Below are 14,067 nucleotides of genomic sequence, written 5' to 3'. Positions count from 1 at the left end.
ATTGCATTTTAATATTATTCAGCTGTCAATATTGTTCTCACATAATAACTTAAAAGATTGATGTTAATCACCTAAATTTGTATCATTCCCATTTTATTCCAAATCTACATTCTAATACATTATATGCTATGCTAAACTATTATCACTTTCATAACGCCAACATAGTTGCTGTTATTGTTTTTTTTTTTTTAAGATTTCTTCCTTTGTATTATTTAAATGTAATATTAATAATATTATTATGTTATAATTATTAAATACACTAACTACATAAAGTTATCTGTTATAAATATAATGAAAGTGTTCGGATTGTTCCAATATTGGATTGCACAAAGTGTTCGGATTGAACTTTACCTTTTTATATGACCCTAAAACATAAAACATTTTGAAACTGCATGGACCAATTCTGTGCTAATATCTTTCGAACTTAAGACTAAATCTTTTTCATCCAAGTTATCTTTTAATAACAGCTTGAAACCCATTTCAGCAATCATTATTTTCCCTTATAACACCGTATTTTTCTCGACTCAGAACAGTATAAGGACATTGTGCTTCTGTAGAGGTGCGGATCAGCCCTGCATTGATGGCATCAGCATTTTCCTGCCTCCTTTTGTACCACTAATTATCACCTCTAATTGAGCAGAGGGGAGAGATCCGTGCTCCTGATCTCTCCGGGGGTTACCGCTCATCATTAAACACTCAATATTCCATTAACTTGGCCTGGCACCTCTGCTGCCTGTCTGGTGCCGTGCAGGGCAAGCGTGTGAGATGGCCTCAGGTGGGATCATTAGACATGGGCTGTGGCCGGGTAACCAGTCTCGCCTCATTTGGGTAGCTTTCATTCGTTAGTAACGTTGCCACTGCTGATGTCAGTCAATGGACATTGCTTCATCAGAGGAGTGTGTCGTCTCATTGGAGTTGTGTTGCTAATGCAGTTTGCCCGAGGGTGGTATCAGCAGGTCAACTAATTAGGCTGTGAGAGGATGTGTGGCCCATGGCACTGCATTTCAGCATCTACAGCAGATCCTCAAGACATTTATTATCAGGCAAAGAGATTCAGCATAATGTTGTCTAGTACTTGTCATCAAGGTCCAAAATGAATGTTTGCAAAGTGCCATATAAGAGTAAAAACTGGCTTTGGCTGGTAAATAAATGTTATGCCAGTTAGTTAGTAACGTTATTAAGAACTAGCAATATTATGCATGGTTTGTCGAATTGAAATAGTAATATTTTGCCCCAGAGTTCAAAGATAATTGCATACTAATTGCATACTAAAGAAAGCCATGACTGTCATGTCTTTTGACCTAACTCATTTATCACATAGACATGAATAGGATTATTGTGTACCATATCGATTAAAAAAAAATAGAGAAATAAAATAGATTTAATTTGTTTTAATCAATATCATTTCCCAAAACTGGGGTTCTTGGGGGGAAAAATGTAGGCGGTTGATGATAACAAATAATTAATGAAATAATAAAAATGTCAAAAGCTTGGAAATCCATACATTACATGAACAAACATTAATAAACATGAAAACATGACTTTACACGCCCAAAATTCTCCCAGGTTTGAAATATTTTTGCCCAGACTTCCAATATTAATTCAAGTTTATTTGTATAGCGCTTTTTACGATACAAATCATTACAAAGCAACTTTACAGAAAATTAAGTTTCTACAATATTTAGTAGTAGCTTATCAGTGATGACTGTCAGTTCATGTGCATATAGCAGAAATGTTCAGAAAAATCAATAAAAAGACGTAAACAAACAGACGATTAACACTATTAACAGCAATTATGCAATCAAACTTAGAGCAAAATGTGGTAGTTCTGTATGTTGTCTCTGGGTTAGCATCATCTGAGGTCCTCTGAGGGGTTGGCATCATCTCTTCTCAGGTGTTCTGGATCCAGACTGGAGCTTGTGTAAATCCTAGTTACCACGGGATTTAAATCCCGTGGCAAAGCAGAGAAACAAATAGAGACATAATTAGCGTAGCTGCTGTTCCAGCCAAGTACAATTAATTCGTTTAACCCAAGCTAAAGAATAATAATGCACATTTGATCAGATATAACTGCAGTCCAAAATTATGAGATGCATTATTTGAATGCTTGGCCAAAGAGGTGTGTTTTTAGTCTAGATTTAAACAGAGAGAGTGTGTCTGAGCCCCGAACATTATCAGGAAGGCTATTCCAGAGTTTGGGAGCCAAATGCGAAAAAGCTCTACCTCCTTTAGTGGACTTTGCTATCCTAGGTACTATCAAAAGTCCAGCGTTTTGTGACCTTAGGGAGCGTGATGGGTTGTAGCGTGGTAGAAGACTAGTTAGGTACGCAGGAGCTAAGCCATTAAGGGCCTTATAAGTAAGTAATAATATTTTGTAACTGATACGGAACTTAATAGGTAGCCAGTGCAGAGATTGTAGTATTGGGGTAATATGATCATATTTTCTTGACCTGGTAAGGACTCTAGCCGCTGCATTTTTGGACTACCTGTAGCTTGTTTATTGAGGATGCAGGACAACCACCTATCAGTGCATTACAATAGTCCAGTCTAGAGGTCATGAATGCATGAACTAGCTTTTCTGCATCAGGAACAGGTAACATGTTTCGTAGCTTGGCAATGATTTCTAAGATGGAAGAATGCTGTTTTTGTAACATGGGAAATATGATTTTCAAAAGACAAGTTACTGTCTAATATAACACCCAGATTTTTTACAGTAGAGGAAGTAACAGTACATCCGTCTAGTTGCAAATTGTAATCTACGAGATTCTGTGTAATGTTTTCTGGTCCAATAAGTAATATCTCTGTCTTATCTGAATTTAATAGGAGAAAATTATTGGTCATCCAATCTTTTACATATTTAACACACTCTGTTAGCTTAGATAATTTAGAAGTTTCACCTGGTCTTGTTGAGATATATAGTTGAGTATCATCAGCATAACAGTGGAAACTAATCCCGTATTTTCTAATGATATTACCAAGGGGCAACATGTATATTGAAAATAGCAGAGGACCTAGGACAGATCCTTGTGGCACTCCATATTTTACTGGTGATAAATGAGATGACTCCCCATTTAGATAAACAAAGTGGTAGCGATCATAGAGGATCTAAACCATCTTAAAGCCTGCCCTTGGATACCTGTATAGTTTTGTAATCTATCTATGAGTATGTTGTGATCTATGGTGTCAAACGCAGCACTAAGATCAAGTAAAACTAGCAATGAGATGCAGCCTTGGTCTGATGCAAGAAGCAAGTCATTTGTAATTTTAACAAGTGCAGTTTCTGTGCTATGATGGGGCCTGAAACCCGACTGAAATTCTTCATAGAGATCATTTTTTTGCAGGTAGGAGCACAATTGAGCAGACACAACTTTAATTTTATGTCTAAAATTTTAGACATAAATGGAAGATTTGAAATGGGTCTGTAATTTGCCAGTTCACTAGGATCTAGTTGTGGTTTCTTAATAAGAGGCTTAATAACCGCCAGCTTGAATGGTTTTGGGTCGTGACCTAAAGATAACTACGAGTTAATAATATTGAGAAGCGGTTTTTCTGTTACAGGTAACAACTCTTTCAGTTATTTAGTGGGTACAGGATCTAATAAACATGTTGTTGGTTTAGATGCAGTGATAAGTTTATTTAGCTCTTCCTGTCCTATAGTTGTAAAGCACTGCAGTTTATCTTTGGGTGCGATAGATAAACCTAAAGTATTAGACGCTGTAGAATCTACATTTGATATTGTATTTCTGATGTTATCTATTTTATCAGTGAAGAAATTCATAAAGTCATTACTATTTAACTGTGAGGGAATATTTAGATCGGGTGGCGTCTGGTTATTTGTTAATCTAGCCACTGTGCTAAATAAAAACCTTGGATTGTTTTGGTTGTTTTCTATGAGTTTGTGGATATGCTCGGCCCTGGCAGTTTTTAGAACCTGTCTAAAGCTGGACATACTGTTTTTCCTTGCAATTCTAAAAACTTTCAAGTTAGTTTTTCTCCATTTGCACTCAAGACTACGAGTTTCTTTCTTGAGAGAGTGTGTATTACTGTTGTACCATGGCACAATACGTTTTTCTCTAACCTTTTTCAATTTGATGGGGGCAACAGCTTCTAATGTATTAGAGAAGATAGTGCCCATATTGCCAGTCATTTTGTCTAGTTCATGTGTATTTATGGGTACACATGTTTATAACAGTAGTTTGATGGAGTAGACTCATTTAGACCAATATAATCATTTGGTTTTAGCCAGGTTTCAGTCAAGCAGAGTACATCAAAACTATTATCTGTGATCATTTCATTTACAATAACTGCTTTGGGTGTGAGTGATCTAATGTTTATGAGCCCAAACTTTAAAAATTGTTTTTGTTCATTTATTTTACGTTTTTCTGGTTTAATCACGATAAGATTTTTTCTAGATCCTACATTAAATTTATATTTTGACCTCACTATTCGGGGAATAGACACAGTCTTAATAGATTGGACAGCGCAAGTACTTCTATTTAAGTGGGTAGAAACAAAAGCCATCATAGCAGTTATTTGAGAATTGGCTTACTAGTCAAATGGAGCGTAGAGTCCTGGAGATGTTGTCCGACAGCAGTCCTGCTCCGACTCTGCTGGGGTGCAGGCCATCAGCGCGAAAAAGCCTAGGTCGCTCCCAGAAAAGATTCCAATTATTAACAAAGAGCAGTTTCTGTTCTTTACACCATGACAATAACCATTCATTTAAAGCAAAAAGTCTACTGAACCTTTCGTGTCCTCGTCGATACGTGGGCAGCGGTCCTGACACGATGATCGTCGCCGCGGGCATTGTGCTGCGAACCGTCTCGTTCAGGCTCCTGAAGTCCCTCTTCAGCGTCTCCGTCTGCCGCTTCGTGGTGTCGTTAACCCCGGCGTGAAGCACGACCGCTCTGGGGCTCTCGTCGGCCTTCAGGATCGTGGGTATCTGCGCAGAAACATCGAGAACACGAGCACCAGGGAGACAGAAACAGCACGGACGTGTCGGACGATGGAGTCTCCGACGATCACAGCGTCGCGTTCCGTCTCGCGGAGGGGAGAGAAGCGGTTCCGTGTGGAGATCTCGAAGACCGGAGGGGGAGAAGTCGTCGCCCGGGGCCTGGCTCGCGTCCTCCGCTGCGGATGCACCCAGGGTCCGTGGTGTCCCGGCGCCGGCGTGAAGGACATCTGGGCAGATCGCGTCCTGGGTGCACCGGGCCTGTGCAGAGAAACACACGGGGTGGAGGTGGTGGGACTGTTAGCAGCGCGCTGTATACTTACCCTGGACTTGTGAGCGTCAGCCCGGGAGGTTTCCAGCGCGGCTCTCCGCTCTCTCAGCTGGGACTGCCTCTGCTCCAGGACCTGAATCTGCTTCTCCACGGCCTCCAGCTCGAGCTGCACCGAATGCAGCTCGAACGTGTCGTCACCTGCACTCAAAGGTAGACAAACATCCGCCATTAAAGCAAGTAACAGTGAGTAAAGCAATTGTAATGTGTGTGAATAGAGTATTAGTGATGCACGCAGGTTTAGCGACAACCACGCTGGTGATGCTAATGGGCTATAAGCTACTAGCGGACTCGGGAAATCAAAATAAAACTAGTGATAACAAGGCGCTCTGATTGTTTTTGTTGTAGAATACGATAGAGGATATATTCACACGTTATAGAAACGAAAATGATGGTGTATAAAATAGATTTCAACAATAAAAAAATAGAAGATAGAGAATAACGTGACGGAGCTCAAACTAGAGGCATACGACAGCCTAATAATTAATATTTAGTATTTAGTATTTAATATTAATAATTAGTAATATACAGTGGTGTGAAAAAGTGTTGGCCCCCTTCCTGATTTCTTATTTTTTTTGCATGTTTGTCACATTTTAATGTTTCATATCATCAAAAAATTTTAATATTATTCAAAGATAAGTTAACACAAGTAAACACAACATGCAGTTTTTAAATTAAGGTTTTTATTATTAAGGGAAAACAAAATCCAAAACTACATGGCCCTGTGTGAAGAAGTGTTGGCCCCCCTGTTAAAACTGTGGTTTATCACACCTGAGTTCAATTTCTCTAGCCACACCCAGACCTGATTACTGCCACACCTGTTCGCAATCAAGAAATCTCTTAAATATGACCTGCCTGACAAAGTGAAGTAGACCAAAACATCCTCAAAAGCTAGACAACATGCCGATATCCAAAGAAATTCAGAAACAAATGAGAAAGAAAGTAATTGAGATCTATCAGTCTGGAAAAGGTTATAAAGCCATTTCTAAAGCTTTGGGACTGCAGCGAACCACAGTGAGAGCCATTATTCACAAATGGCAAAAACATGGAACAGTGGAGAACCAAAATTACCCCAAGAGCACAGCAACGACTCATCCAAGAGGTCACAAAAGACCCAACAACAACACCCAAAGAACTGCAGGCCTCACTTGCCTCAGTTAAGGTCAGTGTTCATGACCCCACCATAAGAAAGAGACTGGGCAAAAATGGTCTGGATGGCAGAGTTCCAAGACGAAAACCGCTGCTGAGCAAAAAGAACACAAAGGGCTCGTCTCAGTTTTGCCAGAAAACATCTTGATGATCCCCAAGACTTTTGGGAAAATACTCTGTAGTCTGATGAGACAAAAGTTGAACTTTTTGGAAGGTGTGTGTCCCATTACGTCTGGCGTAAAAGTAACACCGCATTTCAGAAAAAGAACATCATACCAAAAGCAAAATATGGTGGTGGTAGTGTGATGGTCTGGGGCCTAACCCTAACCCTAACAAATTTAAATATTAGTCAAAGATAACACAAGTAAACACAACATGCAGTTTTTAAATGAAGGTTTTTATTATTAAGGGAAAACAAAATCCAAAACTACATGGCCCTGTGTGAAGAAATGTTTGCCCCCCCGTTAAAACTTATATATATATATGTGTTTTACTGTGTCCAGTCTACTCTAAGGCATTTTTACCCTGAAAAAACATTACCTCTGTATAGATTTTCTTGCATTTGGGATTGCTTTAATCTTTGATAAAGGAAGAATTTAGTGTGCATTTGACTTAATGCCCTCCAGATGAATCATGCCTGTCATGCTGTCCTACTCCCTAGATAAGGATTGAGCAATGTGGGTTACCACACTCTTTTACTTGAGTATCGTGTGTGTGAATGTGTTTACCACACAATTATAGAAGCATCCTGGTGGATATCCTCTTGTCTCCTCCTGTTTTCTACTACCACTCTGTGTGTGTGAAACCAGATACGGACGTGTTGTTTATTGTTACACAACCATCTCTCACCAATTTGTGGTCAGTGCGAGGGACTGGCCCATTTCTACTAATGTTTTTCCATACTGGATATCTGACACTGTTTAAGGTAGCCAGTAGAAGCATGCATACACTTGTACATAACGCAATGAAAGGGTTTAAATCTGATACCATTTTACCAGCGACCTCTCATACCATAATTTGTCTTTGTCACACAAACACCATTTTCTCACTGCTTCACTTCCCCATAATAATCTGTGGACAACCTATTCATTCAGCATAAATAGCACATGGTTATGGGAGCAAAAGTCATTGGCCAAATCTAAAATTACGAGCCATCTCGTCGTCCCCCCCACCAAAAAAACGATCCACAGCGAAAAACATACTCTGGTCATAGGTGTGCCTTGTTTTCCAGGAAAGTGATCAAAGACTTCCTTTTCTCACAGATCAAAACGGCACTGCGAGATATTTATTGCTTTGTTTGGCACTCACACCGACACGTCCTCAGAGAAGAGGAAAACGTACGTGCCTGTGCATGACACTGTAAACCGACACGTAAGAGGGAAAGCGACAGATGCGGCTGCAACTGGGATTATGATCAGGAAAAAACTCTAGAGGGATGGATTCATGATGGATACACAGCCCAATTCACACTGCAGACAGAGGAATGGTGTCAAGGTTCAGAGGTGAAATTTGCATGTAGATCATACTGTATATTCATTGGCTTCAGAGCTGCACTTATCATCTACAAATATCCAACAATGACAAGTACAGGCATTATCTGTCACAGATTTCTTCATTTGACTTCATTTGTCCTTCATATTGCTATTTTCAAAGCCTAATAAGTTTAAAAGTTTAAAAGCCACTTTGTGCATGTTGCTCTGACATGTTATTTTTATAAAGAAAAATACACAAGGGGAAGACTCCAGTCATATCAAAGGCCAAGAAAAAGCTAATTTATTCTATAGTAGTAGTATAGTAGTAGTTAACATTAGAATTGGATCAAAAAAGTTCATCAAAGTTGTCCTAAGACAAGAATGCATTTTGGTTTTAGGTTTTAGGACAACTTTGATGAAAGGTTTTGATCCACTTCAAATGTTGACTACTGTAAGGTATTGAATGAATTTTGTTTTTTTTTTTTATGACATGTCTGGTGGGTGGTTTTGTTTTTCAATTTGACCAAAGCTAGTAAAATATACCCTGCAAAAAAAAATTCTGGATTTTTACACAAAAAGAAAGGAAAAATGCCAGTTTAGTGGTTATCAGCACAAAACAGTGTTTTTACAGTATACTGGAACTCACTCAGTTTGTGTTGTTATGACTCTGATGACATCATTACATGTTGTTTCTCTTCTATATTGCAGCTGGTCCATTGTTGCAACTTTCTACAATAAATTAATTAATAATGAACTGGCATTCCCTATTCATTGAGTGCATTGTTTTAAGGGCCAAATTGAAAAGGCAGAGTTTTGGCAGCTGGATTAAGCACACACAAACATGTTTGGTTTCGCCAACGAGCTCAAAATCGGGGTCAGCGCTTGGTGAAGGGATGTGTCCTAAATAGATTTTCAGTCATTTTTCAATAGGATCAGTGACTAAGCTAATTGTAGATTGTTCTCATAACATTATATTGGAGCTGTTATAACAAAGCCTAGTGGCTAAACGAAGCAATACATCTGTTACTCTGCTGCAGGCCCTCTCTCTCTCTCTCTCTCTCTCTCTCTCTCTCTCTCTCTCTCTCTCTTTTGCTCATTCTGTTTCTCTGCTTCTGCCTCCCTGGCACCACAAAAGGGACATTTATCACCATGGTGACAAGCAGAGAGAACAATGCTCACTTTTGGGAAGAGGAAGGTCTTCTGTGGCTGATATTATGCTTAGAATATGTTGGATTTCCTCCTAGAGGGTGAAATGGCTCTTAGATGAGAGATGGGTTGGCTCAATGAAATCAAATGTTTTGATAAGCGACCCCATAAATTATACAAATGCCAAACTTGCCCTACACCAGTTGTTTTACAGTGCTTCCCTTAAGATCTTCCATATATCTCACTATCAGAGCTGTCAGCAGGTGTAGACCTGTCTGACTGGTCTCGGGAAGGAAAATTTTGAATGAACGAAGAGCAAAAGTCTACCTAAGTGAGAACACAGTGCTAAAGGCACCAGAAAAGGATTAGCAGGTAGTCCATGAGCAAAACTCTCTGCGTGTGTGTTGTTTTTATCTGAATGACAGCGGGGCCATTTCCCATGGCATGTCCTGAGGGTCATGAGTTTACCCTGCCAAACCCCTCCTTCCCCAGGGTTTGTGGGCTTTATGATCCCTGTGTGTCCCTCTTGTATACACCCTGTCCTGTACAGCCTCCCCCAGCTCTCTCTCTCTACCCAGCCAGCCACTCTCACCCAGCTCTCTGTGTTTATTCAGCCTCATCCTCCACTCCGCCAGCCTAATAAAGCCCCGCTTGTGCATCCCTCGCTCCTACTGGCCAGACACTCCCGCGATTCACAACACTGAAAAGAATGAGTTGAACGAACACACATACGCCATACAGTCACATCTGTTCGCATGCTGCTTCCTCTATAAAGCTGTAAATGTGTCATTAATATTATTATTTAATATTGTATAAGTAGGAAATGTATATCTCTGACTATCTGTGTTAAATGAGATCAAACATGATCACACTGAAAAGGTAGGTAATCCAAAACTGGATTTAAATCTGGAAATAAACAAACTTTTTAAATAAACATATATTGTGATTTTATAAGAATAGGAAGAAGAAATAATTGAGGTTCTGCACTATATCTAAGTCACTAGTTGAATAAGCGAATTTATGACAGATCATGTGACTCTTTGTACAATTGGTCAAATATTTTGTTTGGATCAAAAAGGGGACGAACCAAGGCATTCAGAAATTAAATTACATTTAGTTATTTAGCAGATGCTTTCATCCAAAGTGACTAAAGTGACAAAGTGATCTAACGCAGTACAAGTAGCAAGATTTTTTAAATAAATGGAAAGAAAATAATTACACAGAATAGAAAAAGAAGAGAGAATGCTAGTAATAGAGGGTAATTTTTTTATAAATAAAAAGAAAACAAGTAGATGGAATAGAAAAAGAATAGAGAATGCTAGTGTTAGAGGGTTCTTTTTTTAAAAAAAAAGAAAAAAGAAAACAAATAGCATAATAGAAATAGAATAGAGAGTGCAATACTTAGGGTCGTGTTTTTTAAATAAATTAATAAAAAAGAAAACAAGCAGATAAATAGAAATAGAATAGAGTGCAAGTGTTAGAGGGTCAAGTTTTTTAAACAAATACATAAAAGAAAACAAGTAGATTAAAAATGGAAATAGAATAGAGCGTGTTAGTGTTAGAGAAGATCAAGTGTAGATGGAAGAGATGTGTTTCTTGAAGATGGCTAAGGACTTACAGGTATACATAAAAAGTTACTTAAAAAAGTTACTTAAAAAATCTTATACATAATAATACATAATATACATTTAAATTAAATATTGTTAAATATTTTAAGTATTTAAATGAATAAAATGCTACCTGAAGAATTTTAACTTGTATTCTTGTACTTTGTGCATGTAAAATTTTGAACACTGTAAAAAGTGGTGACAAGAAATTAATTTTGTTGTAACCTACGTAGTCAGGTTTATTCAATTAAATTAAAGAACATTTTGACTTGAATAAAACCTTTGAATTTAGATTTTTAGATTACCTGACAAAACTGTTTTCAAGGCCCTGTTTGACAGTTCCTCAGTTTGTCATTGAATTATTTTTCTCCCTTTCCCTTATAAGACATCTTGATGTCTGATGACTTCCATACTTCATCTCCAAAATCAACAAAGAGCAGTGCCACAGCAGGTTGAGTGAGAACAAGAGCTCTGATTAGCTCCGTCTCCTCCGCTGACAGGACGTTCTCACCAGAAGAGCTAATCCACTCCATGGATGCTATGGAAGAAGATTCCATCTCTATTCCTCCTCAAATGGCCATCATTATCTCAGCCCAATCAGTGTCTCGGTTGTGAATGACAGGCTTTTTTACTGATGGGACTCATTCTGGGTAGACATGACTACATGGAAACATGACCTCCTCCCTCTTCCACGTACCCCCATGGGACCACCATTTCAGTTGCTGAAATATTCATGCTGTCGAGGAACACGCTGTACCAGCTAAGGTCTTTAAAGACATTAGACAAGAGAAAGTGAGCAGAGAGACACAGACAGAGAGATACTCACATGTGGAAAGGCTGCATGCAGTGCTATTTCATAAAGACCTACAGTATATGTATAGGAGAGCAAACACAGCTGTAAGCTGTAAGTTAAGTCAATGGAGAATTCAGGAGATCTTTGGGAATAAGAGGAAGATGGATAAAGAAGGAGAGGAGAAAGGGAGAGGAGGAAGGCATGCTGGCCTGGGGCCCTCTGATAGCAGCGCTCTAATTAATAGGTTATGAAAGCAGATGGAGGATGCGGGATGTCAGGGTCATTAAACTGCCTCTCTGTTTAACCCCCCTCCGTTACCCCCAAACACATACACACAACACCCGCCTCCACCTCCATCTCCTCACTTGCTGAAAAACAGGCCTGGCTCTCTTTCCATAAAAAGGAAACTAGCCACCCCCCCCCCCCCCAAAAAAAAAACCGATGGAAATACAGACCATGCATGAGGAGGATGGATGTTCTAGTCCCTGGTGGCGCAGATACAGAAGATGGTTAACCTGAATTACTGGAAAGAATGTCCTGAGAGCGGTAAAGCCTGATCATTAAAGACCATGAGATTCACTCATCGACAATCTCAACAGTGCTACAGTGTGTGACTAATGAGGATGAGCGAGATGGGTTCTGTTTTACCTGGATCCCAAATTACTTTCAGGCTAAAACCTCAACCATTCTTCTGTCTTCACCGTACTGTGGAAAATCTACTGTGTGCGGTCTTGTTATTGTTGACTAAAACTAAGCCTATAAAAAAAGGAAAAATTAAAAACAATTGTTTTTTTAAATTAAATATGAATTTTAAGTACTAAAATTGCTAAAACTAAAACAAATAAAATAAATGTAATAAAAAAAATAAAGCTAATATAAATATTTTTAGAAATCTAATAAAATGACAAAACAAAATTACTAAAACAAACAAAGAGTAGAATGATAGAAGCTAATTAGAAATATTAAAAAAATATTATATAAATAATACTAAAATAACAGTCCATTTCTTGGTAACACAATTTTGGATTATAAAACTCATGTTTTACTCGTCCTCATGTCATTACGTCATTCCAAACCTGTGATTTTATTTCTTCTTTGGAAAACTAAAAAGCCCAATGCTGTATGTTTTTTATACAGTTAAATTAAATGGAGACTGGATGTTTTTAAGCTTAAAAAAAAAACTTCTGAAAAAGTGGTGAAATTAAATTTATTTTGTTGTAACCTATATAGTCAGGCTTGTTAAATTATATTAAATTAAATAATATTTTGGTTTAAATAAAACCAGTGAATTTAGATTTTTAGGTTACCTGACAATAAACTACAGTATTATTATTATTTTCATACAGTTACACTCTATTCATTCAGATAAAAAGAATACTGGAGTGTCATTACGGGAACCCATATATGACTGTGCTACATCTATATTCCAAATTTCATCATTTCATTTACTGAAAATCTTTTTCTTCCAGTGAGCTGTGACAGGATCATTGAATTTGTAAACTAGACAACCGGATCAGTCTGATTCATGAAGGAATCATTCAGATCAGCTCAGATAAGCATATCAGTTTAAAAGATCTGACTAAAAAGAATGATTTAAGGACTTGGCTACTTCTCTCACAATTGTGCCAGAACTATGTCTAGTTTTTCAGTCCCCATTTTTTGAAGTTTCATGGAAAATAGCAACTAGCATAGTCTTTGTAATTGCTGCTGTTGTGTTGCTGTTGTGAGAACATTTTTCATTTCTGGGTGACTATCCTTTTAACTCTAGACCATTCTGCACTATATTTCAGCTCTGGCCCAAATCCAGATATTAAAGATGGAACTTTACTCTATTTCCCATGAGCCATATGAGTGCACCATCCCCAAACAGCGGGAGTCATGATGTTGAATGGGCATCCAATCTGCTGACTTGTGTTTTTACTGTCACTCACATCCCGCTTGAATTGGGAACACAAGCAGTGAGGCCCGAAGGCTTGGGCAAAGAGCCACAATATCATGCAAAAATGGACACAGAAGACAAAAATACTTCCTCTCTCTGATCTTCTTTTCCTTTTCCATTTTTACTCTCTGGCTTCCTTTCATTTCCCATTTCCCATCATGTATCATCTGAGGTCTATTGTTCTCCTCACCATCTTGAAATATTTTAAAGATCCCCTGCAGGTCACTGGTGCAGTTTTCAGGGCAAACTTGCTTGATTTTCATTCTATAAAGCAGAACTCTGCCAAATATCTTCCTCATTTGGGAGGTTGACACTCATGTCCAACACCAGCTGGAGGAAAACCAGACAACAAGCGCTGCCCTCTGTTGGCCACCGTAAGAGCTGCACTCCATTGACCGAGCATGCACAGTGCAAACACAGTGCGAGTCTCGTCTGTGTTTGCACTACAGGCCTCAGATGGCATTCATGTGTGAACCGTGATCCACCATCAAAAGGGGTACAGCTTTACCAGATGATTCCCGTAAATTACAAGCTGCATCTTGTTACAGCTTTCAAATCAGCACAATTCCTCACCATCTTTTCAATGCAGTAGATGTTGGGAAGCATGTCCACAGCACTGTAGCTTGGGGTGCAAAGCACTCTTTAGGTGGAGTGGGCAGTGTGTGGGAGGCGGGCTGGACTGAGT

Source organism: Cyprinus carpio, chromosome B20, assembly GCF_018340385.1.
Source record: "Cyprinus carpio isolate SPL01 chromosome B20, ASM1834038v1, whole genome shotgun sequence".
Taxonomy (NCBI): Eukaryota; Metazoa; Chordata; class Actinopteri; order Cypriniformes; family Cyprinidae; genus Cyprinus; species Cyprinus carpio.
Note: the sequence above shows the minus strand (reverse complement) of the source record.